Source organism: Coffea eugenioides, chromosome 8, assembly GCF_003713205.1.
Source record: "Coffea eugenioides isolate CCC68of chromosome 8, Ceug_1.0, whole genome shotgun sequence".
Lineage (NCBI taxonomy): Eukaryota > Viridiplantae > Streptophyta > Magnoliopsida > Gentianales > Rubiaceae > Coffea > Coffea eugenioides.
The window spans coordinates 16,301,552-16,329,340 of NC_040042.1; the positions used below are offsets into that span (position 1 = coordinate 16,301,552).

General features: G+C 34.8%; 1 pseudogene; it reads left to right on the forward strand.

The window, feature by feature from the left end:
- Positions 1-20,700: 20,700 nt before the first annotated feature.
- On the forward strand, positions 20,701-21,215 carry LOC113780335 (annotated as a pseudogene).
- Positions 21,216-27,789: the final 6,574 nt, after the last annotated feature.

Sequence of the window (27,789 nt, forward strand, 5' to 3'; positions counted from 1 at the left end):
TCAAATTCTTGTCTCTTGGAAAGTCAAATTTAATTTCTTGCTTCTTGACAAATCAAAGTCAATTTCTTGACCAATTGGATGGCAGGACTGGGTCTTATCCCACTGACCATTCACCAAATCCCGTTGGGCCTGGATTTGGTGCCGCCAACATCACTTTATCACGTTGGGCTTGGTTTTCGTGCCGCCAACATCACTCTATCACGTTGGGCTTGGTTTTCGTGCCACCAACTTCACTTTATCACGTTGGGCTTGGTTTTCGTGCCACCAACTTCACTTTATCACGTTGGGCTTGGTTTTCGTGCCACCAACTTTACTTTATCACGTTGGGCTTGGTTTTCGTGCCACCAACTTCACTTTATCACGTTGGGCCTGGACTAGGTGCCGCCAACATCACAAATGTCACGTTGGGCTTGGTTTTCGTGCCACCAACTTCACATCACCACGTTGGGCCTGGATTTTGTGCCGCCAACATTCCAAAAATCAAGTTGGGCCTGGATTTCGTGCCGCCAACATTCCAAAAATTCTGTTGGGCCTGGATTTTGTGCCGCCAACGTTCCAAACATCAAGTTGGGCCTAGATTTCGTGCCGCCAACATTCCAAAAATCACGCCTGGATTTCGTGCCGCCAACTTCACAACATCCCGTGGGTCTATCCCAATTTTAAATTTCTGTTCGGGTCTATCCCGTGGGTCTATCGCCAATTTTACATTTCTGTTCGGGTCTATCCCGTGGGTCTATCCCAATTTTAAATTTCTGTTCGGGTCTATCCCGTGGGTCTATCCCAATTTTACATTTCTGTTCGGGTCTATCCCGTGGGTCTATCACAATTTTAAATATTCTGTTCGAGTCTATCCCGTGGATCTATCCCAATTTTAAATTTTGTTCGGGTCAGTCCCGTTTAAATTCTGTTCGGGTCAGTCCCGTTTAAATTCCTGTTCGGGTCAGTCCCGTTTTATTTTTCTGTTCGGGTCAGTCCCGTTTAAATTCTGTTCGGGTCAGTCCCGTTTAAATTCTGTTCGGGTCAGTCCCGTTTTATTTTTCTGTTCGGATCAGTCCCGTTTAAATTCCTGTTCGGGTCAGTCCCGTTTTATTTTTCATGTTCGGGTCAGTCCCGTTTAAATTCCTGTTCGGGTCAGTCCCGTCTTATTTTTTCATGTTCGGGTCAGTCTCGTATTAGAATTCCGGTTCGTCGGAATCTTTTGCAGCCCAATAACACAGGTAAGTATTTGGTGTCCACTTCTTTGTCTCGAGTTTTTTCAAAACTCAGACAAAGAGGGGCAAACTGTAGACACCAAATTTTGAATAATTTGTATGTGGCATCTATTTCATGATTTTTATTTTAGATCGCTTGCATTTAGTTCATTGTTGTGTGTTTTGCATTTCTAGTTGTTATTTTATTTTAGTTTTATTCATTTTGCCCTTTTAGTTTGTCTATTCATTTTTATTTTGTCATTTTAGGTTTTTAATCACTTTTAAGTTTTAGATTTTAGTTTTTAGTTTTTAGTTTTTTGTTTTTTTAGTTTTTAAGTTTATAGAGTTTTTAGAAAGAAAAGAAAAATCATTTTAGTCATTTTGTTTTTTTTGCTTTCTTGAAAGAAAAATGAAAATGCAAAATCATAAAAAGGAGAAAAAAGAAATTAAAGAAAAAGAGGAAAAGAAGAAAAATTCAAAAATAGGCTTTAGTTGGATTGGAAAAATGAAAAAAAGAGGAAAAAGGAAAAAAGGAAAAATTGTTCACCAAAATATGTTTATTTCTTTAAATTCAATCTTTGGGCACTTTAGTTATTTTTATTAAGTTATTTTGAGAGAAAGAAAATGATGAAAAGAGAAAAATTGAAAATTAAAAAATGGCCATTTTGTTTAGTGTTTTGTTTAAAATTATTTTTGTTTTGTTATAATTATTATTACCTGGTTTGTGTAATTTTGTTATTATTTATTTTATCATTTCTGTAATTATCAAGTTGTATTAGTTTTCTTGAAAAAAAAAAAAAAAAAAAAAAAAAGGGATCGTGGCCTGCAAGCTGCATTTTTGGCAGCTTGCAAAGGGCTAACTTCGTACGTGCCATTGAAGGGCAGGATGAAGGCAGAGGCTGGCCTTCATCCTGACCATTCAGTGGAGGGTTTAAGGGCCTTGGAGTTCCATATAAAAGAAAGAAAACATCAGCCGCAAGAGGGAGTTTTTTGGGGAGAGCATCGGCAGGCTAAAAGAAAAACTGAGCAAGGGTTTTGGTTTGAGAGAGAGTTCACGGCTAAGAAAATTGGAGAGGTCTGAGTGAGGAGCAAGAGAAGAGCTACAGGAGAAACCCACGAAGAGAGAGAGAGGGCCGGAGGGACAGAAACACAGCAAAAGGGAAAGAAAACAGGGATGGCGAGAGGAGAGCTGAGGCTTCGGTGGGCTGAAAGGAGAAACCAGAAAAACTGAGAGGAGGGGGGAACCACGTGGGGAGGTAGAAAATAGAAAGGGCCGTGGGTAGAAATAGAGATTCTGGTAAGGGAAAAAGGAAAACCTTGGAAGAAAGCAAAAGAGGACGGTTGATAGAAAGAGCGGCGACAGTGCGAAGAAGGAAGGAAATGTGAGGTTGCAACGACGGTGCTGCGCCATCATCACTGGCCTCCCGTTGATATCTTTCGAAGTCCTAGCAGAATCTTCCCAATCCTTTCACGGTCATTCCCCGGCTCATCTTGTAGTTAAAGGTAACACCTTTACCTTTTAGACTTAGAAACTGTTTTCTGTGATCGCGGGTTGATATCTTTTTCTTGCAACATGTCGGTCGGTGGTCCTTCGTAGCTTTCCATTTCGTTTCTGTAGATTGGTTTAAGTTTGGTCTTTGGGATTAAAATTCACAGTGGGGCTGGTATGTTTGCTTGGCTTGTGTGATGTTTGTTAAGGTTGAAATGTGGTAAAGCTTTGCAGTTCTCACCTCTTGTTCTATCGATTGGGTTTGCTTAGTGTTGAGTCGTATGGTTGCATGATTTTAGATCGGAAATTGTTTGTAAAGTATATGAATCCGATGAAGTAAACATGGAAGAGTTACAAAGTTTTTCAGATATTGCGAACCAGATTTTTCAAGTTGGTCATTTTGTTTCCTTCGCCTGGATTCTTTCCGTGGAATTTGCTGAAGTTAGACAAGTTTCGTTTGATCCATCAGAAACAGAAAAGTTCTCGCATGCTTTTTTGCTGTTTTTCTTACCTGCACTTGCTCGCCAATACTTCGGTCATCCAGTTTACTGGTTGACCCTATGTTGGAAAGAAGAATTAGACAAGGGGTGTTGGGTTTTTATGCTTGGGGGGTGAAGTACTTGCATCATGTCCAAATAGTTGCTGAAAGACAAACACCCAAGCTCCCACGTGAATGATAATCATCCTTCGCTGCATTCTGCTATTTTCGCTGGCTATGCTCAGGTCCCCTTGATAGTTTTGCTGTGTTTTTCTTGGTTAAGTTGCATTTGGGCATTCATTTTCTGGTTTGGGTCTGTCATCTTGAAAGGCTAGAGTTTGGGATTTCACAAGTATTCATGGAATTTGGATTACGTTGCCTTGCTGCATTTTAAATGTTTGAACCGAGAGGCTTATGTGAGCTGCGTCTCTTGCCGTTTCTTTTGCTGCTAAGCAACTCAGACTTCCAGCTCTGATTCTGCGGCAAACAAAGATGTAATGCTCGGCTGAATGGATGATTAAGACTGGCTGTGTTTGCTTGTTTAGCTTTTAAAAAATCTAGATACTCATCAAATTTCAATCCATATCGAGAGTTTCTTCTGGTTGCAGGAATGTTTTAAGTTGTTGTAGTTGTTCAGATTTTGCATGATTGTGTCCGACCATCTTGGTGATTAAATCTACATGTTTTAGGATAAAAATGGGAAGAAAGCTTTGTTATCTTTTTGCCTTGATTCCAGTTTTCAATTCGGCTGAAACTGTTAAAGGATGGTGAAATGGATAAGAAATGCCGTAGCTTCCTTGTGTCTTTGCATCAGTTTTCTTCTATATTTGAGTTTGTTCGAATTCTGAATTTGTGTGTTATGACGTTTAGATTAATTTTTAATGTTGTGGTTAAAAGTTTTTCCGATCAAAGTGGTTGAAATCTGTATGCGAAGAAAAGAAATGAATGCATCCGGCATGTGTTTTAGTTGCAGAGAACTTCAAAATGCAGAAATCTTTTACGTTGCATGCATGAAATAGTTCTGAAATTTATGCTTTAACCCTTAATTTTCAATCATTTCTTCAAAGGCCCAAATATGTGCTGATTTCTTACAATTAGGTCCTAAAACACTTGCACTTTAACCCCCTAAGTTCTCCCTTGTCTTGTTATGGTCCAATTAGTTGAATAATTTAATCACTTTTGTCATTCTAGAATCTTAATTGCTTTTGGTTTGCTTTGACATGATTTTGGGTAAGACGTTTAGTGAGTTTTAGGATGCATTTTGAGGTTCAATAAGTTTTAATAGAATTTTTTAGCTTGGATTTGTGGTCTAATCACATTTTTGCATTTGATTTTTTATGGGTCTCATCTTAAGTCATCAATTTTGGAATTTTATTTTACTCTTTTTTCAGAAATTTTCAGTCCTTCTAATTAAGTCCCTCTTGTATTAATTGCTTTGTACATGGTTGGTTTGTCTATGTAAATACTTTGCTTGACTCAATTTAGTGTTTAACTTTCATTTTTCATATTTAATTTTTGTTTCGTGTGATTATTTGATAATTTAAGTGGTACCTTGACCTTTTTATTATTTTGGAGGGTAAGTTAGTAATTTCACTGCGTTAGGGCGTCGCTTCAAGGGAGGTACACTCTATCCTTCATTTGCCTTTCATTTGACCCTACGTGCTCCTACGTGTTATGTGAATATGCATGCCTACTCCGCTTTCCTTACCTCCTTGCATGCATTTACTTGCTTTTGCTTTTATTTAAGTTTTATGGGGTATGTGTACACCTCTTGGCTTGTAATAGATAGGGCTCGGAGAGCATCTGTCCATTTCCCCTTCCCCTTTATGCTTTTATGGGGTATGTGTACACCTCTTGGCTTGTAATAGATAGGGCTCGGAGAGCATCTGGTCCACTTCCCTTTCCCCTTGCTTGCTTGTTTTTGTTGCTACATGTTTAATTGCTTTATTAGGCTCTTGCATCTAGTCGAGCATGCTAAATGTTATGTGCTATGTGTTTACGAGTATTTTGGCATGTCTACTTGCTTTCATAGCCATGAATGAATGGAATGGATGAATGTACGTTTCCGCTAGTCCAACGCTAGTCGGAATTCATAGAATGGGCTAGTCCAACGCTAGACCCTTAGGGATTTCCCCCTCATTAGCATATCATTTGCTTGTTCACCACATATCATGCATTTTTCTTAGTTTTATCACTTGGCATGCTCCTCGAACCCCCTTTCCCTTCATTTTAGGATTTTTGCATATCATGATAGTTGTAGGGTCCATTCACTTGAGGGTCCCCTTCCGATAAGGGAAACGAGCGAGTGTGGCTACTCGATAGCCTTAGCACGCTAGTTTCGCCTTCTAATCAAAGGGAAAATCAAGTCACGATTTAGGTCTCCCCGTACCCAATACGCATGAATTCCCTAGGCTCATGCATTCTCAATCCACTCTATCATTACACTTTCACTTTTGTCTCATTTGCACACATGCACCTTTTTATCACCTTCACTTGCACACGAACACTTTTTTGTCTCCACTTGCACACGAACCCTTTTATCTTCACTTGCACACGAACATTTTATCTTCACTCGCACACGAGTACTTTCATCTACATTTGCACACCTTCACTCTTATCTTATTACTTTTATCATCTTTCTCACTTCACACAAACTTACACTTTCACATGGCATGCATTCCACTCATTTTTCACGTCATTTAGATTTAGGTGTGACCTCTCCAAAAGGATCATTATTGGGCTTCACAATTAATGTGATTGGCACCACTCGACCTTTGAAGAGAAATTTCCCCCGATCCCCCTAGGTCTAGGTTTTTGCATTCATATAGTCATGTCCAACGTGCGAACATATATTGGGTAGAAAATTAGGAAAGGTAAGGTTAAGTCGCGCAACTAGCCTTGGCTAGGTCAAAGGGGTGCCTTGGATTCTATCCTTGCCTTCCCCTTTGTCAAACGTGACCCCCGAACCTTTTTCTTTGGCTTACGTGGACTAGGAGTCGTTTTAAAAAGGGTTTTTACTACTTTGTCTTTAAAAACACTTTTTGGGTGACTTGGTACACCCCAAATCTATACCAAGTGGCGACTCCGTTTTCATATTTAAAAAAACCCTTTTTAAAAAATTTCATTTGGCCAAATCGTCGCTTTCCAAAGTCCCATGGCCTTTTTACTTTTCATTTTTGCACATGCTCACACCACACTTCACACACAATTCACACAATTCATTTCGAAAAGTGGGGCGCGACAAAGTCGATTGTGTAAAAAATGATAAATGAGTGAGAGTAGATCATAAGTGGAATTTGCCCCGTAGAATAATTAACTCACTGTTAATTTTGGCAAACATAGTGTGGAAGGAAAGTTACAAGTTTTTAAAAGTATTGTTATTGAGATTTGAGAGTGATGTATTATATATGTTATTACTTTGTAATGCATTCAGAATAATCTGGGAAGCATAATAGAACTGAAGTGCAGTTGTATAACTCTTAGTTCAGATGGCAGGAAAAAGATCGAGAACTTCAAGTGGCCAAGGTGGTAGAGATGAGCCAGTAAGAGAGTTTGGTGGCAAAGAACCCGAGGCTTCATCTAAATCACTTAATATGTAAGTGGCTAATGTTTGTGTCTCACAATTTGTATAGCACTCAAAAAGTGAAGTTGGTGATAATTTATCGGCATATTGCAGTGGGAAGAAGGCAGGGAAAAGAAGGAAAAAAATGGCCACAAACACAGCTGAAGATGAGCAAATGGAGGTAGCAGGAACAAGTGAGATTGCGGAACCACTTCCACTGTTGAATCCATGGATGAAATTCAGGTCGGATTGTAGGTAATAGAAAATAGCAATCATTATTTAACAGCAGTATTAAATTTGTTTCACTGGACTTTGTGGGCAGGAAAGAGTATCAATGTAAGGTTTTGGCGAAAGGAGTGAAGGTGACAGAGGTATGCATATCCATCATAATAAAGAAAGCAAGCAATCTACTATTTAGAAAGAAGTATATGGAATATAAGTGAGGACACAAAAAGTAGATGAGTTTAACGTGGGTGATATTACAATGCAGTATAATAATATTGCCCGAGCAGCATACAATGAGTTGAGTAAGGAAGACATGATGAAGCGAAAAGAGGAGTACCTGAAAGAGAAAAAAGTATATGAGAAAGAAATGGCACGTCAGGGAAAAGCAGCATGCGATCTGGTCGAATCATTGTATACGGAGGAAAAAAATAAGGACCAGAATGTGGCAATGTACCGGGATACCGATTGCAAAGAAGGATCTGAATATGAATCTGCAGAAGAAGGACATGATGGTGAAGAAAACGAGAAAGATGATAATGAAGATGCGGGTGCCAAAGATCATAATGAAAACCTTCAGGCTAGCGATGGTGAAGGAGGTGGTAGAGCAACAGATGATGCTATGAATGTGAGTGGACAGAGTGAAGGAGAGGACCACAGAAATGGTAAAGGTACAGTGACAAATAACAATGAGCAAACGGATGAAGGTCCTTGCCCATCTTCGAGCACTGTGACACCAATGAGGACAGTCACGGGTGTTGAAAGTAGACGTCCAGCTGAAGTAAACAATGATTTCTTAGAGATGAACAAGAAGCTGCATGCGAACATAGAAGATCAACAACAACAGGAGCTGCATAATAGTCACAGCCGTGAATGTGGTGAAGATAATTGTCTAGAGGAACAACCGTCAAATCCCAGTCAGCATGAAAATCCTGCATTTGATGCAAACACTCCGAGAAGGCTACGTTCATATGGTCGAAATCGACAAGGTTGGTTAAATATTTTTGTCTATATTTTCATGGTTAATAAATAAATGTACGATACAGAATAGTTTTAGAGAGTATTTTGAGAATTTACTTGCATATATTAGATATATAATCTAATGAACAGTTACAAAGTGTTCATTGGTTATTACAAATACGTTGACCTCAAGTTACATGCACAACACCCATTTTTACAGTCTCCAGTTATAACACAAGCTCTGAAATCCTTAATCCTTGTCTTCGATTGTGTCAGGGGAAGGAAGTTGAGCAAAGGCCTACTCGAGCAATGAAGAAGAGCACGATGTTAAGGTCGACCGAGTATATCCTGCCGGCACATGTGACAGTTAACTTATATGAGAAAAGGGTTGCTGCCTACGCATGGGACCCAAACAAGAATCCCAAGTAAGTTTCTCACCAAGGCTTTAGTTCGATATCAGCATTTTCTATCATTTTATTAAGCTGTACAGAGTTGCTTATTGTACCAACTAATTATTGTAAGATTTTGTGTAATGCAATGGTAGGGACATATTGGTTCAAATGTTCCAGTTCTCCCTAACACGCGTTGATTTGAAGACACTTGGCAATGGCATGCATGTCTCGAATCGGGTTAGGAATTTAAATTTGATGGCCATGATTAGCTTACTTTTCCAAGCTGCCTTGTGACCAATGATACAGTACCTCTATATTATTTATTTGCTAATATTTAATTGAAAAAATTGATTGAGGATCAGGTCATTGACATGTTTGCCCGCCTGCTAAATTGGGGTGGGAAAGGTGTCGCAAAGAATAAGATGGAACGTTACATCGTTGAACCCATAGCAGTTGTGAGTTTTTAAATTACTCTTGCCATGTATCGGCCAATTTATTTTTTAACCCAAGATTTGAAGTTTGCTTCGACGTGAACATAAATGGATCAGTAATGGAACTGAAATCCCCAACCCTGTGTGTCACCTTGATGCTCGCAGGAAGGCATTTTGAAAATGCCAAAATTGGAATCACTTTCAAATATCAGCCTATCTGCCAAGCTAACGAAGTTGTTCATATATGTATATACATGTATTGTTTTCCATTCTTGAGAGCAAGTGGCTCATTTATGGATTGGTAATGTTGTGATGTAACTACAGGCTGAGTTAAATGAGCTGTATAACATTGATGTTAATAACCAATGAAGGATATTAAAGATTGCAGAAATATTGTATTCTCATTCGAGAGCAAAAACTTCCACTTCTGGGCCTGAAGCATTGGACAAAGGAAAAAAATCTATACATGAGAACTATACAATGTACACGAGTCCTGATACCGAAGAAGAGCTAGAATTTCAATCTGCTGAAAAAGGGGGCAACGATAAAGATGATGATGCTGATGAAATTGATGAGAAATGGTTTGAAGAAGATGAGCATAATGCAGCGCAGTATGAAGAAAACGATGCAATTACGAGGACAATTATTGAAACCAGAGAACTTCCAGAGCTGAATGAAGATGTAATGGACATGGAGAATCCAATTTATACCTCATCAGTTGTGCCTGATAACATCAGTCAGGGATTGCAACAAGGGGCCACCATGACAACAACTGAGCAAGGAAGCAACAGTGTGTTTGAAGAGTGTTACAAAATAGTTATTGGAAAGTTACGGTATGTTTGAAGAGTATTACAAAATAGTTTTTGTAGTGTTACAGTGTTTAAAAATTAATACAGAACTGTTATTGTTACTATTAGTTACAGTGTGTTTGAAGAGTGTTACAAAATAGTTATTGGTAAGTTACAGTGTATTTGAAAACTGTTATAAAATAGTTAATAGAATGTTAAAGTGTGTTCGAAAATTAATACAGTGGTGCTTGAAAACTATTAATTACAGTGTGTTTGAAAACTGTTACAAATTGGTTAACAATTTGTTACACAACAATAGATATGAAATCATATTAAATACATGTTCTTCGCATTTTAGGAGGCCTTGACATTGAGATAAAGAACAAGTCTACACATGCAACAAAGAAGAGCACCATTATGCAATCAGTCAAGTAAATTCTACCAGCACATGTGACAGTAAGCTTGTATGATAAAAATGTAACTGCATTCGAGATTGTAACATCGGAGCCTTGTAACATAATCACCTTGCTACATCCAAATATTATGTTTATTGAACTTAACAAGATTGTATGGTCCATGCGCTGTATTTGAGTAAACAGATTCCATTCCTGTGATGTACTAGTTGGTCTCATATATGTTGGGGTCTGATATTTTACCATATTAGAGGGTATTGCGGACTATAAAAGAACCCCCTTGCAGGTGTATATCCCTTACACAGACAAGACTCCAGTTTGTTCGTCCCCCTTTCATTTTCGTCCGTATTATTATTCAATTTCACACTTCAAATTTCTCTTCATATTAAAGTGGCAATGGATCTGTGTACTCGATTCATTTTTTGCTATCTTCAACCTCCCTACAACAAGGATTACAGTCTCATCAATACAGTGTTCAGTTTTAAACCAAGTCTTGGGAGCCAATTAAACGCATCCAGGTTTGCTTAATGTTCGGGAAGATCTCGCTATTTTAATGAGATGTTCGAGAAGGCCTCGCTACATGTAATGTTGTAGGGTTCGAAATGATCATCTCTATATTAAGTGTCTAAGAAATTTAATGTGTCGAGAGAAGGAATTATTGTTGGTGCCAAGAGCAATTGCACAAACAAGAGAAGAGGAAAGGTTCATCGGACGTTAAATAACTGTAGTATCACTAGTTGTAATATCGGGAAATATCATTAGTTGTAAAATCACTAGTTTTAACTAGAGAAGACGAAAAGCTGCCGATTGCCAATTCATTGTTGTAATGAATTGTAACATACACGTAACTCGTTGTAACTCAATCTGTACATCTCGTTATGACTATTTGTTGCATTTTAAATATTAGTTACCCCACTTTCAAATTAGTTGTCCCAATGAAATATCATGTTCTTTTGCGAAACTGTTACTTGGCATGTGGTCGTGTGGAACCAATCCGAGACGCCAATTGTAACTTCATTTCCGTACTAAAGGAGTAATACCTATTGAAGTGCCTGTAATACTATCTGTAATACTCATCATTAACACAATTATAAGCCACATATCTAAGTTTTAACATATACGAACATGACAAGGTGCCTGTACAAGCACATCAATAAGTTGTAACAGTTTATTAATTTCTTGTAACGTACATATGCGGCATTCCCTGGTAGGGACGACATGGCTGCATTTAGTAAATGTTCGTCCACGAACACCACAAATCTGGTTCTAGACACCTTCATGTCTGAAAAATCTGGTGCTAGACACTGCAAATCTGGTGCTAGACACCTAATGTTTGAAGTAATTTTAGAATTACAATCAACAAGCATAATTCATTGAGAGATTGTACATTAAAACAAGCTTACAATACGGAACCGATCGAAATTGAGCAATATCTTTTCTGGACAAGTACGAACATCAGTAAATGAGGTGAACTTGGGGACGGAGAGCAACAAACTCAATTGTTTGGAATAACCAATTGTTTTGTATTCATAAAAATTGTAGGTACACATCATTCATCAACCTGCAACTGAGGGGAGTTGATGTCAATAGTTAGTCGCAATCCCAAGGTGCTATTTCTTTCCTGAAATATGTAACGATGACAAATCAGTCAATATAGTTAATGATACATACGGTTAATGATATACGCTGTCGAAATATCCAATTAACAAGACACCATATATATATGGGGTAATGATAAAAGCTTGTCACCTGGGGTGATGGTGAAAATACATGATATGCATCCTTATTACAGTGTGTTGAAATTGTTGCACGCTCCGCCTACGTTGTACAATATAATTATTCAATTATCAACAACTCATTAGCAATGCCTATATTGCTCAGTTCCAAAGCTAAATTGGACTAGACACTATAAAAAATGATATTTCAAACCATTAAAATATCTCTGACGGAGTTATGTTTGAAAAATATAAAAAATTTGGGGTGCATCCATTCTGTAGGGACACTGCCATGAGGCCCCTGATTAGCCAATCGGTGGACTTTCGGATAATACAAAATAATATGTCATTAAAGCATTATATGTTAACTACAAAATATGCATGTTTCGATAGCGTTCGGGTGCCCACCATTACAATTAAAGAAAAAGTAGCTCTACGATACGAAAAAAGGACCTTATTTTATCTACTAAATGTATGCATACCGTTAGACTTTCCTCGATTTCGGGAGCAACAGTGTTTGGAGGGCCATTCACTGACTAACTCATTGAATGCATCTACGAATTTTGTATGGGTCAAATAATTATATAAAACAGACAAAAAGAGTATATCATGAGGGATGTCAGCCGTAACAAAATCATCACACAATGTAACGTCATCATAACTAATTGTGCTGTAAGAAACATCCAAATAAAAGTTAAAGCCATGTTTATTTTATACTAACCGAAACTGAGTCAATTGATGAACGGCATCCCATAAACATGTGTTCATCAAATGAAATCGATGTCGGCTCCGATTCTGAGACCTGTATTATTGACACGACAATAATGTTATTTTATAGTGAATGGTACTTATGGATTGTAGATAGGGAATTACGATAACATTGTTGTAGCATAAATGTTTACCATAATAGTTATTGGATCCTTACCGTAGTCTGTGTAGCTCTTGACAATCTAGATTTTCTTTTTAATCTGTCAAATTTATCGACCCAACTTCGCATCACTTTACTTCTCTTCCCACTGGTACATTTTTTAAATCCTCTTGCGATTACTGCCTCTCCCATTTCATTCACAAATTGAATCTTATCACGTTCCTCCACATTCAGATCATTTTCGTCGGCGCTCGTGTCCTCTTTGGCATCACATCACCTTCGTACTTGCACTTCACACTTTCCTTGTAGCAACTATATCTCCTAGACGTGGTCACGCCATCTTTATCTTTATTCAGATAGTTTTTGCGTATACTAAAATCCATTTTAAAGGCATATTTGTTGTAAAACTTGTACGTATCCTCTTCACTGTTAAACTCCATTCCCAACTCAGGGATCCTATCTTCTGTCAATTTGCTGCAATTCATTATTTCTGCTCCTACCAATTATGCATCAAACACCATAATTTGTAACACTTCATGAATTGTATGTACATAAACGACAAGATAAATGTATATTACCATTCATAATGTATTATGAATCACACATTACTCGTATACCAAATCCTATTATTACACTTATCAATACGATTAATGAATCACATCACCTTACTTTTATTCTAAGACAACGGCATTATTTATGTACTAATAGAACTCCATGTACACTAAGTTATATAGACTGTAACGTATTGGTCACACGGTGTAAGTCTATTTTAACTGTATGTACATCCACTCTGCTGATTATATTTAGGTTCTAGGTTCTTTAGCTCACTGGATCTTATATCATTCGTTAATAACAAGCGCCTAAGCCAATTGCGCATTTTCTACTATTTCTACATTTTGAGGGCCAAACAAAGTATTTTCTACTCATTGTAATATATTTCTTACATTATGTAATTAACTTACAACACCAGGTACACCCTTTTATTATTCACATATATGTCTTTTCATCTGCTTCACCTCAATGAACTTTACGTCTTCATTTTATACACACTGCATGGTCAGGAGAGGAGCAAACTAAGATTGCATGATGAGCATAGACCAACTACATATTACTCATTTAACAGACTGTATTCAGTAACATTACCTTGGTCTTCACCATACGCTTTATGTTTCACCGAATTCGGAGAGCGCAGTTGCTTATGCTATTAAGTTGCACGACAAAATCTGGCTTCGTGAGATGATTAATTTCCTCTGTTTGCTTCTACCTTGCCGCCTGCCTTGCACGCATTCAAAATGGATACAACACTCTCATACCCAGCTTCAAAATGCATACAACACTCTCACTGCACTGTTTGCTTTCTTCCTTATGCACTCAACACCATACCCCAACTCTCTCCACCCAATTTTCTATCAATTGCTACCTGCAGCAGGACGTCTCCTCTCTTCCCTCAGTTTTGTTTTGTGTGGCTCTCCACTTTTTTGTTTGCTTTCTTCCTTATTCACTCAACACCATACCCCAGCTCTCTCCACCCACTTTTCTGTCAATTGCTACTTTCAGCAGGATACCTCCTCTTTTCTCTCAGTTTTGTTTTATGCGGCTGATTCAAATTTTGAACTTGATTTTCAAATTTCAAACTCTTCCGTTTGGTCCGTCATGTTCCCGTTTTGGCTAAACATTTTTTATTTGAAACGCCGTCGTTTTTGGGGCCTGTTGAAGGCTTCCTGACGTGGAATATTTCTCGCCTCACATTTGGGTCTTGTGAGGAGACCGTTCAGGAGCGGTCGTTCTGACGACCGCTCCTGCCCCGTATCCGCCAGCTAGTGCCTAGTGGTTGCCGCTACCCCTCTCCCCTTTCTTTCAATTTTAAGTTTCATGAAACCCCAAGCCGCGACTCTTGTTCTAAATTTCAGACCGTTTCAATTCAATAACCTCAAGGTTTGATCAAATTATATTTAATTGTTTTCCTTCTTTCTTTCTGGGCGCAGGACTCGAAACTGAGTATATCAATGCTCAGGCTTCTAGTTTTTGTTGACAAATAGTAGCTTGAATTCAAGTGAACCTTATCCCATTCAGTGGCGGATTTAAGGTAGGGGGCGGTCCCACTGCCCCCTTAAATTCCTACAGTAGCTATATAATTTTGATATAATTTCAAATGTGCTCTTTGAGTTTTCTTATAAAAGAAATGAAAGAATTACATAATCGTCTAAATTGGTTCATGAACTAATATTCTAAAAGAATATGTGGGTCACAAAATTCTATTTGAAAGTAAGTTATAAAAAAGTTTTTTATTTCAACTTGTTGGTGAATTGTTTTTTTCTTAAAAAAATAGAAAAAGAGTAAATAAAAAAATTTAATATTGCTTTTGCCTCCACTAAGAATTTTTTCTAGCTCTGCCGCGTTGCCAATAAGGCATCATGATAGAGTCCTATTTATTTTCTATTTGTTTTAAACATTCATATTAGTAGAAAATACTTTTTTTTAACGGCAAACTCCCAAGGGGGGAGGGATGCCAACCTCAATTTGATTAATTAACATAATACCCCCAATAACATAATACCCCCAAGTGGGGAATTTATTTCTTTGTAGAATGCATTTTGTTGTCTGGCGAAGATTTTGTAATACATATGTGGGTATTTATTCCTTCTTTTAACTTTTCAATCCATGGCACCTCTTTTTATTTTTTACAAGTGTCTACCATATATTTGAATAAATTACTACATCGTATGCATTTGTAGAAACGAGGTAGGCTGCTGCTAGTTGAAATTTTTGTACCAGAGTTCTTAAGGCCGCTATCTAATTAAACTGTACGAGACCTCAAATTTTGGTTTCTTTAGACGCATTCGGTTTGGTGCTAGAGTGAAGGAATCTATAAGTTTAATTTCCTACACTTGAATTGATACAAACTAATCTATGTTTTTAATTGATGGTGTTGTGAATTGTGATTCAACTGATGCATGTAAATTTCTAGTTGTGGTGCTTTTATTTAATTAGTTACTATTCAGTTTTTGGAATTAGGTGGATTTGTGATCAATAATCTGTTGGACATTATCCTTTTTGTTAAGATCATTGACGTTAGTGCTAATTCCAGTCCATAAAATTTAGCCACAGTGCAAAGTCATTGAGCTGTCTGCTATAAACTATTTGTCTCTTTTCTCCAAAGGAGGATATCCACCAAAGTCAAAATCTTCATGAGGTCCAGTTTTGATTGAGATTTCCTTCGAAGGATAAGGTACACGATAGATGATAGGAGATGCTGATATAAATGTAGATATACTAGCTTACAAAATGTAGCATAGTGGTGAAGTTTGTGGAGAAAACATTACAAGCACTAAAATAAGTTCTGAATAAGCTTTTGTTGACACTTTAAGAACAAAATATTCTAAAAAAGTTGATGCCACAAAATGAATCTTCCTGTAGATCTTGATATCCTCTTTCTCCCCTTTTTCCTATTATTTCCTTCTCCCACCTTGTATATAAGCCATGACAGAGTTTGTTCTAATGCTTTTAGGTTTGAGTTGTAAGGAGCATTGACCTCCCTATCATTTGTATAAAAGTTTTGTCATTATTAGGAACTCTCCTTTATTATGTCTTGTGTAACTTTTTCAAGGGAAATTTTTGGCTTTTAACTCAGTTATTCTATTCAAGCAAGCTGCTTCTTGCATCATTCTTATGTTCTCCTTTGGAACTAATTGGGTTCTTAGTTACTCTTATACCTTACAAGTGGCCAGGTTCACCTGCCAGATAGTGCAAATTAACCAATTTTTTACCGTTACCCATGGTTTTCTGCAATTGTTCAAGATGCGCTAGAATTTGGAATTGACTCTCTTTGTTCACTCTAATTTTATGTCAAGGCATTTCCTTCTGAAATTGTGTAGTCTTTATATACTTGATTTCCCACATTAGCATATCTCATTTGGTCAAACTAATACCTCTAAGATTTGATCTAGCATTTAAACGTTGCATTCTTGAAATATGAAACTAATTTTTGAAATTCGGATACTCAATGGAAACCTGAAGATAAGCTCTTATGAGAGAAGTACAAATGACTGCTCTAACTACTTTTATATTAAACATATTCATAGAAATGATTATCAGTATTAGTATTAGCTCTCCAGTGTATAAAACCATTGAATAAAAGTCCTAAGTCTTGTTCATGTATATCCCCTGGATCTATTGAATGTGTCAGATAGGACATCAATGCTAAGAAAATCCAGCTGCAATCTGATATAGGGCCTGCCTTTTGGCAATGGAAAATTGACTGCATGGCAGAAGAGGTTTCCAAGTTATGGACTTTAGAAGAACAAAAGAAGTTCAAGGATGTTGTGAGAATGCATTCCAAATCTTTTGGACAAAGTTTGATCAATTCCGCCCTTGGGTACTTACCTTGCCAAAGCAGAGAGGCTATATACTAAACTATTACTTAAATGAACATATTCTAAGGTGAATAGCTAAACAAACCAGGTTGGGCTCTTCAATGATTGGCACAGATGATGAATTAGAAGAGGCTCCTCCTACCGAGAGTTCTAGGAAACGGTTTCAGGCCAATCATATTACCTCAAGTACTTCAAAATATGTGAAGACCAAATACCTGATGGGTCAAAGATGATGCTACAATAAGCAACTTTCTAATATTATGATGCCCTATGCCCTTGTTTATAGACAGTATAACAAATTAAGCAGGAAACAGTTTACATGAAATTCACTTCGTTTGTTTGTTGTGCATTTTGATATGTCCCAATCGAAACGTGATTGCGGCATTGTAAGGGCTTAATTTAGAAAGCTATATCTGATTCTCATTCATTAGTATGGGGGAGCACAAGCTGGATTTCATTAGAATCAGTGCCAAGAAATGCAAATTGCGAATATTTATTCGAGTCATTTTTGAAGCCATTTGTATAAATGCCTATTGTAATTTGTCCTTAAAGCAGGTAGCATCTGAAATTTCATTAGTATGGGAGATGCAATATGGTAGAGGATTGAGTGAGCCGTTGAACCTGCGGTTCTCCAGAAATTTGCACCGTCCTAATTGGGGATCGGAAGCTACTGATAAGAGCACTTTAGATATCTATAGTACTTGCACAAAAATTATGTCATCAAAGCAACCTTTGTTTCTCAATCTGGCCACCAAAATGGGATAATACTGGCAAGGAGGGTTTTCATATCTGCTATGGAACAAAAAATGATATCTACTTCAAAACATTAGGTGCTTAGCTTTTCATATAATGCGAACAATTCAACATTAGATTTGTGAAAACTTATATTTCGATAATGTCATTCACTAATTTTACAAAAGACATCAATTAGTTTCTTAGTATAGCTCATAACATATGTCGTGCTTTACCACTCATATAATATACGAACTTAAATATCAAAATTTTCTGATTGATCAAATTTCGTTAATTTTACTTGCTAAAATGTCATAGTAAATACAGTGTAAATATCTATTTTTTGAGAATTAATCATTTGAAAAAAGTGAAAACACTAAATATTTACACTCTCATTGCGCAAAGTAAACTTCCAAGTTATGAATTTAAACCTTTAATTACAATCCTAATCTCACAGGTAAGGAAATTTCAACATACACAAATGAATTACTCCCTCATATCAACATTTAATTGCATCAAATCAATTAGCTCCATCTTATCCTAATGACTGACACCATAGCCTCAATTCAGCAGTTTGAGGAATGTCCACATTATACATGATAATGGTCTCTTGCTTCATAGCCAGCGAAACACTTAGAAAAATATATTAGAAACAAAAATTTATAATGGAAACACCTCAATTACAACACCAAGAATAGCTATAAAAAATATAATTATTATATATCAATAAAAAATAATTTAGTATATCAACAAATGCAACTATTAAAAACAATACTTATAATTGAATCGCAAGAATGGTTCAATGACTCCAAACTACAGTTAATGTTGTAAGACTAAAAAAAACTACAACCCTAGAAAAATTCCATAGGACTTCAAAAATCACATTCAGGATTAAAATCACCAAAAAAAAAACATATGGTTAAAGAATGATCTATTCATACCCGGTTTCATCATTTAAATAACAAAACAAAAGATTAATATCTTCTACTTGATTATGATTAATTAAAAATTGGTAACAGCTCATTTCATCACTAAATCTAATATATATATATATATATATATATGTGTATATATATGTAAGTATGTACGTACGTATGTATGTACTAATTTTACTAACATCTCGTTACAAATGACAGGCCTGTTTGGAACCTGAGTTTTTTGGGAGTTTGTCTAAAACTTTACTGTAGTGCACTGTAGAAATTTTTGAAAAAATTTTGTAGAAGTTTTTGAAAAAATTTTGTAGAAGTTTTTGTAAGGTGAAAAACTTTTTTGTAGAAGTTTTTGAAATGTTATTGTAGACGTTTTTTGGATTATTTTTAGAGGTATTTTAAAACATATTTTTGAGTATTTTATAATTTATAATTTTTATAATTTTATATTTTTAAAAATTTATGCATTTATAATACATTTATAAATATTTAGAAATAAATATATTTATATATTTATATAAAAATATATAAATGTATTATATTATATATAATACGTAATATACATATATTTATAAATGTATAAATGTATAATTAATATAAATGTATAAATTATAAATGAATATTATATAAATGTATAAATTATAATTTATAAATGTATATGATGATTATGTATAAAAGTTTTAATATAATTAATATAAATGTTTAAATGTATTAATATTATGTATAAATGTATAATTAATATTGTTTATAATTTATAATTTTTATTGTTTAAATATTTATATGCATTTATGCATTTATAATACATTTATAAATATTTATAAATAAATATATTTTTAAATTTATATATAAATATATAAATATATTATATTATATATAATACATAATATACATATATTTATAAATGTATAATTAATATAAATGTATATATTATAAATGAATATTATATAAATGTATAAATTATAATTTATAAATATATAACTGTATTAATATAATTATTATAAATGTATAAATGTATTAATATTATGTATAAATGTATAATTAATATTTTATATTGTTTAAATATTTATATATATTTATGCATTTATAATACATTTATAAATAAATATATTTATATAGTTATATAAAAATATATAAATGTATTATATTATATATAATACATAATATAAATATATTTACAAATGTAATAATTGTATATTATTATAAATGAATATTATATAAATATATAAATGAATATATTATAATATTATGTATAAATGTATTATATTATACATAATACATAATATAATTGTATATAAATATACATAAATATATATACATAAATGTGTAATATATATAACATGTATTATATATATTAAATTTATAATATATAATATTTATATAAATGTATAATTACATATTTATATTAATATTAATTTATATGGTATATAATATTTATATAAATATATAAAAATATATTTTAAATAAAATAAAATATTTATAATATGTTTAAATAAATATATAAATATATAATATATATAATAAATTTTTGAGGATGAGGGACTCAAAAATTCAAAAAAAAATTTTGAGGTTACCGGCGGTGCCGGAATAGGTGACCGGCGTCGGGAGAAGTGGTGGAGGCGGTGTCTGGTGCGGTGGGTTGGGTGAGGGAGGAAGAAAAGTTTTTGAGAAATTTTTTGTGTATAGATTTTTGAAAGAGTGAATGGCCAAAAACGTCACTAAACTATTAAAATTGGCATCCTCTGGCCACCAAACTTTTTTTATGGCCAAAAAGGTCACTAAACTCGCAAAAAAGCTCTAACGGAGTCATTTTACTGAATTTCAGCGGTTTCTCGTCCGGTGGCATGGGCAATGTAGATTTGAGGAATATAGTCAAGGGGCAAAAATGTCCGAAAGATTATTGGAACAGGTGAAGCCATAGATTGTTTCCAAATGCACTGTCGACTGTCGAGTAGCCTCCTGTCTTCTCTGCCGACTTTGACCAGCCGCTACCACAACCACCACCACCTTCCTCCATCACCACAATTATCACAACTCTTTCAGCACCACCACCTTCTCGGAATCTCACCCAATATTCTCCCTCTATCTCCCCAACCACCACAACCTGTTCCCAAACCTCTGCTTCTTCTCCACCAGGGCAGCTTGACCTGTTTGTCCAAATCGATCCGACATCGAAGCCCGAGCCAGATAACTCCAAACCCACTGGCTATGGACTTATGCCCTGACCTTTAGCTGTATCGCGAGGTTTATAGCCATCGTTCTCAACCAATTTCAAGACCAGCTCGTCTTCTACGTCACCCCAGCCGATGCCCTTGTGAAATATTCCCAAAACCCTTCAAAATCCAAGTTCCGTCTTGGCGGGCTCGTTCTAGAGGGCAGTTTGACGCAGATTCCCTCGTCGCCAGAGATGGAGTTCATGATCACAGACTTAATGATGGATATTTTGGTGAAGTACGAGGCTTCGTTGCTGGATTTGTTCCGGGAAAGGCATTTGGTTGTGGTAGAATGGTTTATTAGGAGCGAAATAGTAGTAGTAGCAATCACAAGATGGAATGGTTTATTTGGAGTGGGAAATGTTATTTTAAGGCCACTGAGGTTTTGGCTAAGCATGATGAGAAATATATGCCTCCAGAAGTGGCGACGGCAATTGAGAAGAATAAGAAGGTTTTGATTTAGGAGCAACAGCAGTAGCAAGGAGCTGAGGGGAAAGGAGCCGGAGATGGGGCTGTTAGAACTGCAAAGTTTTAGGGGAATTGGTAATGATTTTGATTTTGACGTGGGCTTCTATGGGTTCACTTGTCCCAATAAACTGTTGGACATTTTTGCCCCCATTAGAATATTCATACAACTCAAGGACCTTGTAACCGGATGAGAAACCGCTGAAATTCGGTAACATGACTTCGCTGGAGCGTTTTTGCCAGTTTAGTGACCTTTTTGGCCACAAAAAAAGTTTGGTGATCAGAGGGTGCCATTTTTAATAGTTTAGTGACCATTTGGGCCATTCACTCTTTTTGAAATGTGTAGTTAAAAAACTTTGAAAAGTTTTTTGGGGTTCCTGTAGCAAAAGTTGTTAAAAAACTAGTAGCTAAAAAACTTGGTAAAAAACTAGGGTGCCAAACAGGCCCGACATTTGACAATTGTCTTCTATCCATAATAACAAGATAAGAAAAAGCTAAGTTTGTTCAAAACCTACTGATATTTTTCACTTCAAATGACAAGTATAAAATCTTTAAGTTTTAAGATCCACTAAACAATATTTTATTCTACTTCAACCATTATCCACTACCTTGAGCATGTTGACACGCACGTGTCAGCCTCAAATTCAACTAGTTCCTTATAAAAATCGAAGACAGCTTCTCACCGCCTGATGCTTCTCTATCAGTAACACTAGCATCTATTAGTAGAAAATACCTTCTTAACCTCAAGTATTAAATTTAACAAAACTTTCGAAACTTCTACTCCAAGTCTAGACATTCACCTAGAGGAATCTGTGTTAAAATTTCAAAGCCTAAATAGAACTGTAGAAGAAAAATTGTGCAAAAACTAACAATCAAGTCTTATGTGCATGAACAGGACTAGGAATGGTAGCGAGGGACAGTCATGGAAACCTTGTAGAAGCTAGAGGTATCAGGAAGTATAGTAGATGTGGAGCTGAACTAGAAGAGGCAGATGCAATCCGACAAGGGCTGGTGATGGCTAAGGAAGCAGGATGGCGAGAAATAGAGGTGCAATCTGATTGCAAAGCTGTCATTGAGAGAATCCATACGAAAGGTAGAGAGGAAGGCCCAATTGGTACAATAATGGAAGATATCAAACAACTATGTGGTATATTCCACTGGTGTACCTTTTTGTTTATTAAGAGAGATGGAAATAGATGTGCTCATCAAGTGGCACAATTTGCAACCAAGCTTGTTTCCAATGTGATATGGAAGCAAAGCTTCCCTCTGTGGCTCAAAGAGAGCATGCAGGAGGACAATAGGATGAATATCCACTTTTGTACTTAACAACTTGTATTATCAAGTTCACTAAATATATAAAGAGAATACCGTTTGTCAAAAAAAAAAAAAAAAAGTCTTATGTGCATGCGATTCCAAGATGCCAAATTGAATTCATCTCCTCCCTCCTCTTTCCTCATGCTTTATCTCATCCAGTAGATGACCCTCTTTTCTTCTCTCTCTGTCTCTGTCTTAATTTTTTTCCTAGTCTGAAGGCTAACTAGGCTAACTAAGATAAGTATTATAATTATGACGTCTGCTAAGAGTTAGTTTGAGTGGTCGATGTTATCCATCCTATTTAATCGCCATTGTTGATGATACATTTACTGATGACTTCCTATTTAGTTTCCACTACTTGTAGCATTACCTCACCCATGAAATCATCACCATTAATATATGGTTATTCATCACCTATTTAAAAGGAACTTGCTGTGGATAGCGTACTGTTAAAAGACCATGTGGCAATTATTTAATTATTTATTAATTTTGATGCAAAAAGATACCTTGTATCACATTCTACCCTTTAAATAGAGTTTCATTCTTGAAATTTTAAGTTAATGATGTGTAGGGAGTTTGATCTCTAATTTCTTCCAAGTTTTAAATATAACCTAGCTTCCACTACTGCAAGTGCATAGGTCGTACATGAATATAGATATTATTCGAGTGATGATCCCACATAGAAGATTGTCAATTACCAGTGTGATTCGAACTCTTTTATTATTTAGTCAACTACAAATAAATCAAGTAAATCTACCCTACAAGCATGATATAAAAGTAGTAAAAACACTAATAAAGATGTTCCTAGGTTATAGAATTCATATCTACTCGTGCAAATGAAAATTACCAGTTAAAGTTGATTATCTTGGTTAAATCATGATTAATTTCCTGATGTACGTGATACTCACTTTCACCAATCTACTAGCCATACCTATAACTATCCCTCACCTACGTTTGTTGATATAGAAACTAGCCATAAGCTCATTAAATTCTATGAAATTATATGGTTAAAACCACAATAGTGCAATCCTATTTTTGTGAGTTAACTCCTTAAATTTAACACTTCCATGAACTAGTGTATGTTAAATCTCAACTTTCATTGATAATGTAACACTTTTAGATAATCATAATTAATGGTACCAAGGTAATCATGATTGTAGTGACAAAAGTGCTAAATAACTTGCACAAGATGTAACTGAAATAGCCACGAAAAACTCACATAACAAGCATAAATAGTTCATCCAACCCTAGGCGTAAACCTAGCAAGACATCAAAGACAAGAAAACAAAGTCAAACTTGTATTACAACTAAACTTAAGAATCAATATAAGAAATAAAGTGATAGAAGAGATGTCACCCATATTAAATGAGCTCTAAAACTCTCCATCTTCACCTTCTAACTCATCTATGCTTAGCTATATACAAAGATTGAATAAAACTATACTACTCTATACTAAACTAATGAACTAAGAAAGTCTAGTGAAAGACTACATTTTGGTGTAATTACTAGCCTTCCAAAGTTACAAAAATGCTTCATAAGAGGGCCTATTTATACATGAATCATGCTCCAAACAATCTTGTTTCAAGTTGTGCAAGTATAGCTCCTTGGAATCTTCAAAAGGTGTTTCTTGAAATCCTCAAGATTTCTTGAGTAGCTATAACTGAAATTTGATCGGAAAAATAATCCAAAAAGCTGTATGAACATATGTAGCAACTTGCACAGCCTCAAAGAGAAAACGTGGGTGAGGTCACGCGCGTTTTGAGTACTCTATTGCAGGTTTGACACTTCTGATTGGATTCTAGAAATTGCTCTATTTTGCACCAATTTGAACTGCAAATTTCTGAATGATGGACGTTGAACTAGCTCTAATGTTTAAGAATCATGTCATTTGGAGGTCTGTAGGCTAATAAATGATAAAAATACCCCTAACTAGTAGCAAAAATACATGACTGTATATCAACTTTTTGACTAGGAAAATGTCTAAACTGGACTTTGATATCTCATAAGAAATGTAGTCCTTTATCTTGGTTTTAAAAATACTTCAAGAATCATTTCAATCCAATGTTTATAACTCAAGTTATAATTGAAATACCAAAATATATCAAGGCTACCAATCTTTTCTCCATCGAGCTTGATTGTATTTCATCTTTTGAATATTTTGCACTTTATGTTCACTTGAAAGCACTTCAAATCATCAAGAATCATAAAATTATCTTGTCACTTCATTTCATTTCGTGATTGAATCATTTAAAGTCGTAAAAACATGAAGTTCAACCACCTAAATCCATAGAAATGCAACATTTCTCACTTTTACAATAAAGTGCAAAATTCACTAGAAACCTAGTTAATTATCTCTTAAAATAACTAAAACACATCAAAAACTAAGTAATAAAACACACTAAAAGTATGCAAATTTAAAACTTATCAGTTTATGAATGAATTGGACCTAACTTGAGTAATAGGGTCATTAGCAAGTTTGTAATGATATTTAAAACAGAATTTCGGAATGGATAGTGATGAAGACATACTAATTACTATAATTTTCGTGGTAGATTCTTACCATAATCTTGCATTAAGATATAGTAATTGTACCATAGTGTTTGCAAAATCCACTCAATCATATATAAAATTCCGGGTTTAACCACGTTTAAAGAAGACAAGCACATTATGAGATGCTTAAGTCAGGTGGCTTTTGTTTCTTAGATCATTAGAAAATACACCTAAAGTAAATATTTTATGAAGAAACAATAATATATTATTATTTGCCTTAGACTGCAAAATATGTTAAGTCGAAAGGTTACTTTACATATTTGGCATGTTTTACCAAAAAAAAATTTCATGTCATATCATAATAAGATTTATACAACTGAAAACTTCCCTTAGAGAGCTAAATTTTCATAAAAGATCATTCTAAAATTTTGGTTTAAAGATGATTGAAAAATTCATTAAAGTAGAGCTTTCCCTAGTCTAATTTTCAAATACAATAAATAACTTGCGAAGTTCACCTCCCTGTTTTTTAAATTATACTCCTCTTCCGTCGGAAAAAATTGTAAAAATAAGTTTAAAAATATTTTGCAAAGTCGATCTATCTATGTCACGACATTCCCAATCTTCACAAATTTTAAGAAAACTCAAAGACACACTTCAAGGACTCATCTAAATTCAAAGAACTCATTCTTTTGATCCTATAATTCGTGGGTTCAAATAAAGTTCTTCATTTCTGACAAAATCTTAAGAGATTCTAAGAATAAACTATTTAACCAAAATAATTATGAAATATAGCTTTTCATGGCAAATACACACACACACACACAAAGATATATATATATATATATATATATATATGCCATGAATTTCCAACTATAAATGCATGTAAACATCCATCACCAAAGCCATCAAGATCATGCAAAAAGTTCTACACATTATCCACTAATAAAAGAGTATGTATATCTTTTCCCAAGTATTTTAACAAAAATTTCAAGCTTTTGATCTTTTTGAAGCTTAATTTCTCAGATAAGAGTTACTGTAAGACGACAGAAATGATGCTGTTCCATTTTCAACTTTTAACCCTCTTGAGTCTAACTTATACATAACAAACCCCAAAAAAAAAAAAAAATGCTAAGCAAGACTTTAACAATTAGCATTTGGAGCTAGGCATCAGAATATTGCTTGCTAAGATGATCTATACGATTTCATGCTCAGTAAGGCAGCAAGTGTTGGGCGCCGATGCTAGCGTTGTGCCTTAGGTAGATCTTGTAAATTGATTCATTTCAATGATATCTGACAATGTTGGTTAGATTTTAGAGAATTTTTTCATATATATCATTTTTATTGTGGACAGTAAGAGTACTTTGTAGAAACAATCATTTTGATTTGTTTATTGGGCATTTTGTTTTCGTCTTAGTTGTTGATCATCTGACCTAAAAGCTGTTAATTTGCCAAGCACTGCAAGTATAAGTTCCCGCAAATAGTTCCTACTTTGATAACTTCTGATAATAATCGTGAGGGTTTTTCATCATCTTATGTAACACACATATGTCTATTTGCCATTACTTGGTATGTGGATTTATTTTCTTGTTCTGTTGGTAAAATTAAAAGAATCTCATTTTAGTTTGTGCCTAAATTAGAACAATATCCTGGCTCCACCACTGAAGCAGGGTATGGTGCTAGAGGGTAGATCAAAGAATTCTAGCCACAGCTTAGCCGTGTGACGCAGGGCATGAAAGCCGTCAGAAAAAATTGAAGAAAGGAAATTTCAGTTTGACATTATTTTAAATTTCGAATTCATTTAAGACACTTCTGATTGCGGTTAATTTGCCAAATTTTCAGTGTTTAATTCAGAGTCTAAGCATTGAGCATGTTGTCGCAACCTTGGTTGGGCAGTAGTTCTCTTCTTCCCTTCCTTTCTTTTCCCTCTTCCTCCCGTAATCGCTACTCAACTTTCATTTGTTATGTTTTTGCTCAAATTTCTTTAATCAAACAGCTCATTATTTCATTATTTGCAAATCAATTTATTTTCAAGTTGAATTTTGAAGAATCATGCTTTTGAATTGAGCATGAGGATGTGTCATAATTACTTCAATATTGTTAAGGTATTTAACTCAACTAGTAAAAGGCCATGTGCTTTGCACGTGATTATAATATCATAAATATAAAATTTCATATACATTAAAATTTAGTTGTGGAATTTTTTAATAAATTTAATATATACATTTTTTCTATTTTTCATTTAATTTTTCATCTTCTTTAATTAATTGTCCTTAAAATCATTATTTTAAAAATAAAAAAAGAATCACAAAACGTTATATCGACAAATTCATATACAATCTCCAAAGAATTTTTAACAAATAAGGACACATTAGTTTCTTCCAATTTAAAACAATAGTTTTAAGGACAATTAATTAAAGAAGATGAAAAATTATCATTAAAAAAATAAAGATTTGACCAAATATGAAATGATTTGACAAAAGCATCAATATTTTGAATGGTATGTACAATATTGACATTTCTAGTTACATCTTTTGTTTTTCTTTTTTTCCATGACAAACAAATTATGATAATACCACTAAAATTGTTTTTTTTAATTAAATATATGAACAGTTTTTATTTTTCTTTTGGAGTCGGATAACCTAAATTTGCACGGTAAGCAAAAATTAATTATTTGCTAACCACTGGAGCTAGCTCAATGGTTAGGGGAATACTCTTAGAGTTCTTTTTGATATCATATTCAGGAATTGAATTCTATGCTTAGGGATGAA